The sequence below is a fragment of the Heterodontus francisci genome, chromosome 29 (genome assembly GCF_036365525.1).
Source record: "Heterodontus francisci isolate sHetFra1 chromosome 29, sHetFra1.hap1, whole genome shotgun sequence".
Taxonomy (NCBI): Eukaryota; Metazoa; Chordata; class Chondrichthyes; order Heterodontiformes; family Heterodontidae; genus Heterodontus; species Heterodontus francisci.
The window spans coordinates 71,204,708-71,211,620 of NC_090399.1; the positions used below are offsets into that span (position 1 = coordinate 71,204,708).

Below are 6,913 nucleotides of genomic sequence, written 5' to 3' on the forward strand. Positions count from 1 at the left end.
CACTCTTCATGTAGTACAGACCATAACCCAATAGGGGGAGAGTGCACTCTCCAAGTTGTACAGACTATAGCCCAATATGGTGAGAGTGCACTCTCCATGTTGTACAGACTATAATCTAACAGGGAGAGAGTGCGCTCTCCATGTTGTATAGACCATAACCCAACAGGGTGAGAGTGCACTCTCCACGTTGTACAGATGATAAACCAACAGTGTGGGAGTGCACTCTCCATGTTGTGCAGACCACAACCCAATGGGGCGAGAGTGCGCTCTCCATGTTGTGCAGACTATAACACAACAGGATGAGAGTGCACTCCCCATGTTGTACAGACCATAACCCAACAGGGTCAGAGTTCGCTCTACATGTTGGACAGACTTTTACCACTTTTACCCAACAGGGTAAGAGTGCACTCTCCATGTTGTACAGACCATAATCCAACAGGGTAAGTGTTCGCTCTCCATGTTGTACAGACCATAACCCAACAGGGTAATAGCTCGCTCTGCGTGTTATACAGACTGTAACACAACAGGGTGACAGTACACTCTCCATGTCGTACAGACTATAACCCAACAGGGTGACAGTACACTCTCCATGTCGTACAGACTATAACCCAACAGAGTGAGAGTGCACTATCCATGTTCTACAGACCATAACCCAATGGGGTGGGAGGGCACTCTCCATGTTGTACAGACCAGAACCCAAAAGGGTGAGAGGGCGCTCTCCATGTATTACAGACCATAACCCAATAATGCGAGAGTGCATCTCCATGTTGTACAGATCATAACACAATCGGGTGAGAGTGCACTCTTCATGTAGTACAGACCATAACCCAATAGGGGGAGTGTGCACTCTCCAAGTTGTACAGACTATAACCCAATACGGTTAGAGTGCACTCTCCATGTCGTGCTGACCATGACCCAATAGGGCGAGAGTGCACTCTCCATGTTGGACAGACCAGAACCCAATTGGGTAAGAGTTCGCTCTACATGTTGTACAGACATTTACTCAACAGGTTGAGCGTGCACTCTCCATGTTGTACAGACTATAATCCAACAGGGAGAGAGTGTGCTCTCCATGTTGTACAGACTATAACCCAACAGGGTGAGAGTTCGCATCTCCATGTTGTACAGACCATAACCCAACAGGGTGAAAGTGCACTCTCCATGTTGTACAGACTACAATCCAACAGGGTGAGAGTGCACTCTCCATGTTGTACAGACTTTTATCCAACAGGTTGAGAGTGCACTCTCCATGTTGTACAGACTATATCCCAGCAGGGTGAGAGTGCATTCTCCATGTTGTACAGACTATAACCCAACATGGCGAGAATGCACTCTCCATGTTGTACAAACTGTAACACAGCAGGGCGAGAGTGCACTCTCCATGTTATACAGATTATAACCCAACAAGGAGGTGCTGATCTGCAATTATTTACTGTACATATGACAACCCAACAGGGTGAGAGTGCAGTCTCCATGTTGTACAGATTATAACCCAACAGGGTGAGAGTGCGCTCTCCATGTTGGACAGTCTATAACCCAACAGGGTGAGAGTGCACTCTCCATGTTGGACAGTCTATAACCCAACAGGGTGAGAGTGCACTCTCCATGTTGCACAGACTATAACCCAACAGGGCGAGAGTGCACTCTCCATGTTGTCTAGACTATATCCCAACAGGGTGAGAGTGCATTCTCCATGTTGTACAGACTATATCCCAACAGGGTGAGAGTGCGCTCTCCATGTTAGACAGATATCACACAATAGGGCGAGAACGCACTCTCCATGTAGTGCAGACCATAACCCAATAGAGTGAGAGTGCACTCTCCATGTTGTACAGACTATCACCCAACAGGGTGAGAATTCGCATCTCCATGTTGTACAGACCACAACCCAATATGGCAAGAGTGCGCTCTCCATGTAGTGCAGACCATGACCCAATAGGGCGAGAGTGCACTCTCCATGTTGTACAGACCAGAACCCAATAGGATGAGAGAGCGTTCTCCATGTATTACAGACCCTAAACCAATGGGGCGTGAGAGCACTCTCCATGTTGTGCAGACCATAACCCAATGGGGCGAGAGTGCACTCTCCATGTTGTGCAGATCATAGCACAATAGGGTGAGAGTGCACTCTTCATGTTTTTTTTTTATTTCCAAAATATACTTTATTCATAAAAATCTGTAAAAATTACATTGCCAAACAGTTTCCAAACAGCACCAAAAAATACAAACATTGCAAGGGAGATCAGTTTCCTTCAATACTGTCATGAGTTTCTTCCCAACCCTTCTGTTTCACAATTGTCATGTCAATTACAGTTTTACATTTACAGCAATTGAGAATATTAACGATACAGTTCGAGGGGTTTCCCATGGTTCCAGCCCCTCAGTCCAGCTTGGTGGGGGAACCTTACACTGTGGTCTTTCCTCATTGAGCCTTTGCTGCGGCTGCCCCAAGCTTTAGTGCGTCCCTCAGCACGTAGTCCTGGACCTTGGAATGTGCCAGTCTGCAACATTCGGTGGTGGACAACTCTTTGCGCTGGAAGACCAGCAAGTTTCGGGCAGACCAAAGGGCGTCTTTCACCGAATTGATAGTCCTCCAGCAGCAGTTGATGTTTGTCTCGGTGTGCGTCCCTGGGAACAGCCCGTAGAGCACAGACTCCTGTGTTACAGAGCTGCTTGGGATGAACCTTGACAAAAACCACTGCATCTCTTTCCACACCTGCTTTGCAAAGGCACATTCCAGGAGGAGGTGGGCGACCGTCTCTTCCCCACCACAGCCAATGCGGGGGCACTGTGCGGAGGGGGCGAGACTTCGGGTGTGCATGAAGGATCTGACGGGGAGGGCCCTTCTCACCACCAGCCAAGCTACGTCTTGGTGCTTGTTTGAAAGTTCTGGTGATGAGGCATTCCGCCAAATGACTTTGACGGTCTGCTCGGGGAACCATCCGACAGGATCCACCGTTTCCTTTTCCCGTAGGGCCTTGAGGACATTCCGTGCAGACCACTGCCTGATGGACCGGTGGTCAAAGGTGTTTTTCCGCAGAAACTGCTCCACGAAGGATAGGTGGTACGGCGCCGCCCAACTGCACGGAGCGATCCGCGGCAATGTGACCAGGCCCATCCTTCGCAACACCGGGGACAGATAGAACCTCAGCACGTAGTGACACTTGGAGTTTGCGTACTGGGGATCTACACATAGCTTGATGCAGCCGCACACGAAGGTGGTCATCAGGATGAGGGCCACGTTGGGTACATTTTTCCCGCCCATGTCCAGAGATTTGAACATCGTGTCCCTCCGGACCCGGTCCATTTTAGATCCCCAGACGAAGCGGAAAATGGCTCGGGTGACTGCCACGGCGCAGGAGTGGGGTATGGGCCAGACCTGCGCCACGTAGAGCAACAACGTGAGCGCCTCGTACCTGATGACCAGGTTCTTACCCACAATGGAGAGAGATCGCTGCCCCCACATGCCCAACTTTTGTCGTACCTTGGCTACTCGCTCCTCCCATGTTTTGGTGCACGCCCCGGCACTTCCGAACCATATCCCCAGCACCTTCAGGTAATCTGACCTGACGGTGAAGGGGACAAAGGATCGGTCAGCCCAGTTGCCAAAGAACATGGCCTCGCTCTTGCCGTGGTTAACTTTGGCTCCCGAGGCCAGTTCGAACTGGTCGCAGATGCTCATCAGTCTGCGCACGGACAGCGGATCCGAGCAGAAGACGGCGACGTCATCCATGTACAGGGAGGTTTTCATCTGAGTGCCTCCGCTGCCTGGGATTGTCACCCCTCTTATGCTCGCATCCTTCCTAATAGACTCAGCAAAGGGTTCAATACAGCAAACAAACAAGACCGGGGACAGAGGACAGCCCTGTCTGACTCCAGATTTGATCGGGAAACTTTCAGATTCCCACCCGTTGATTGACACTGCGCTACTGATGTTTGTGTAGAGCAGTTGGATCCAATTGCAGATTCCCTCCCCAAACCCCATTTTGGAAAGCACGTCCATCATGTAGGTGTGCGATATCCTGTCAAAAGTCTTCTCCTGGTCCAGGCTGATGAGGCAGGTGTCCACCCTCCTGTCCCGTACGTAGGCGATCGTATCCCTGAGTAGCGCGAGACTATCAGAGATCTTCCTGCCGGGTACAGTACAGGTCTGATCGGGGTGAATCACCAACTCCAGAGCAGACTTGACTCGACTGGCTATGACTTTGGACAGAATCTTGTAATCAACATTAAGCAGTGAGATGGGCCGCCAATTTCTGATTTCTGCCCTCTCCCCCTTCTGCTTGTAAATGAGGGTGATGATGCCTTTTCTCATGGTCTCTGACATGCTACCGGCCAGGAGCATACTCTCGTATACTTCCAGCAGGTCCGGGCCGACCCAGTCCCACAGGGCCGAGTACAACTCGACCGGTAAGCCGTCGCTCCCGGGGGTTTTACTCGTCTCGAAAGACTCGACGGCCTTTGTCAGCTTGTCCAGAGTTAGCGGCTTGTCCAGTCTCTCCCTCCTGCTGTCATCTAGGACCTCTGTGATAGATGACAGGAAGGACTGGGAGGCTCTGCTGTCTGTGGGCTTCGCGTCATACAGCCCAGCATAAAAGGATTTGCTGATCCTTAGTATGTCGGACTGCGAAGACGTTACCGAGCCATCTTCTTCCTTCAGGCTGCTGATAACAGAGCTCTCTCTGTGTACCTTTTGGAAGAAGTAACGCGAGCACGTCTCATCCTGCTCGATGGAGCGGACTCTGGACCGGAAGATGATCTTGGAGGCCTCCTTGGCAAAGAGCGAGGCCTGCTGGCTCTTCACCTCTTGGAGGTCCTCCTTGACCTCGACCCCCATTGACTGCAACCGGAGTAGATTTTGCATAATTTTCTGGAGTCGGGACAGTTCCCTCTGTCTCTCTCTCGCCTTCTGAACACCTTTGTGGATGAAGAACCTCTTGATGTTCTCCTTAATCGCTTCCCACCAGTGAACTGGAGACTCAAAGAGGGGTTTCACGGTCCTCCAACCATTGTAATCCCTTTTGAGTTCCTCAACGTTCTCTGGGGTCAGCAGTGTCGCATTGAGCTTCCACGTCCCTCTGCCAACCCGCTGGTCGTCCTGTAAGTGACAGTCGGCCAGTAAGAGGCAGTGGTCGATGATGCAGTTGAAGTCACCGCCTGGGGTGACCGGCCTGGACGTCGCCAGCAGCAATGGGAGCTGCTGGAAGACGTTCAGCCGCTCGCTGCGTTGTACCGGGGCGTACACGTTGATCAACCGGAGCGGAGCGTTGTTGTACATCACGTCTGCTACGAGGAGGCAACCGCCCACCACCTCCTTAACTTCGGAGATGGTGAAGTTACCTCCCCGCAGCAGAATACCCAGGCCGGAGGAACGGCAGTCATTACCCCGCGACCAGATCGATGGCCCGTGTGACCACCATCGCGACCACTGCCTGTAGGTGCTGAGGTGTGGTATTCCACACTCCTGCAGAAACAGTAGGTCAGCTTTGACCTTGGCAAGGTAATCCAAGGTTGAAACACATCGCGTAGTCGATTTAATGCTACGCACATTAATGGAAGCAATTCTTACACCCATTTTTTACTAAAAATTAGTTGTTGCTTCCCATACCATTTGTCCTCGCTAGTCCCAGTCCTTCCCCTTCGGGATGTTCCTGCATACCCATCGTGTGCGCAAGCAGTTTCACGTTGGTTGGGCTCAGAAACCCCTCCTGAATTTTCATGCAGGGTTTGTGCCGCTCGGGTGACATCGGGGGGGTCTTGTAGGCAGAGAGCATTGGGTTGTCCTCAGCTGCTTCTATCTGTTCCTCCTCGAAAACATCACAGCTCCCGGTCTCCCGGAGCTCAGGTGCGCCAGACGTGTCTTTGCTCCCGATGTCCCGGAGCTGAGATGCGTTGGCCACGTCGTTACGTGTGGGGCATTGGGGTTCGGGCACGCCGGGCCCATCACAGCTTCCAGTGCACGGGGGCTGGGATGCTTTATCATCCATCTCGGAGTTCTGCCGCCTCTTTTGAAGGGGCTGTCATTCCAGCATTTCCCCGTCCAGTGAAGAGGAGTTGTTGCAGTCTGATTCAGAAGAGAGCCTCCTCTTGCCACTGGTTTGGGTGGTGGCTTTGGGATGTTTTTTCTTTGTGGTTTTCCTCTGGACCACTTGCCACTGACCTGTTTGTCCATCTGCTGCCTCCTCCTCCATTGATTCTGTCTGTGGAGGAGGGGTTTCCGGGCGCTGGGTAGGTGCTGGGCCGTTGGTTTCAGCCGCCTCCCCTTCCTTCTCAGGTTGAAGTTCCTCACTGCGGAGAAGGTTGCTGGTCTCCTTTCGAACAGCGGACGCCTTCGTCGAACCTTCTCCCGGCCTTTCCTTGGACTTTGCCGCCTGAGCGTAGTTGAGGCAATGTTTGGGGCAGGTCTTGTAGAGATGGCCTGCCGCACCGCACAAGTTGCAACACTTAGTCTGCTTACAGTCCTTGGTCTGATGGCCTTCCTCCTTGCAGTTCTTGCAAACAACTGTGCTGCAGTTGACCACCCGAACGGTGTTGCGCACTCCCTGGCCCGAAGCTCGAAAATTGGTTATAGCCATTTTACTCAAAGCTTCCCCAGGATCAAAAGGCAATGATCATGGTCTCTTCTCAATCAAATAAGCACTGATAAGAACAGATACTACACTTGATCTTAGCCAAAAGGCCGAGAAGCCTTTGGTAGGACAGACCATAACCCAATAGGGGGAGTGTGCACTCTCCATGTTGGACAGACCAGAACCCAAAAGGGTGAGAGAGCGCTCTCCATGTATTACAGACCATAACCCAATAGGTCGGCAGTGCACTCTCCATGTAGTACAGACCATAACCCAATAATGCGAGAGTGCACTCTCCATGTTGTACAGGTCATAACACAATAGGGTGAGAATGCACTCTTCAT

General features: G+C 51.7%; 1 pseudogene; it reads right to left on the reverse strand.

The window, feature by feature from the left end:
* Nucleotides 1-6,582: 6,582 nt before the first annotated feature.
* LOC137346349 (U2 spliceosomal RNA) lies at nucleotides 6,583-6,691 on the reverse strand (annotated as a pseudogene).
* Between the last annotated feature and the right edge of the window lie 222 nt (nucleotides 6,692-6,913).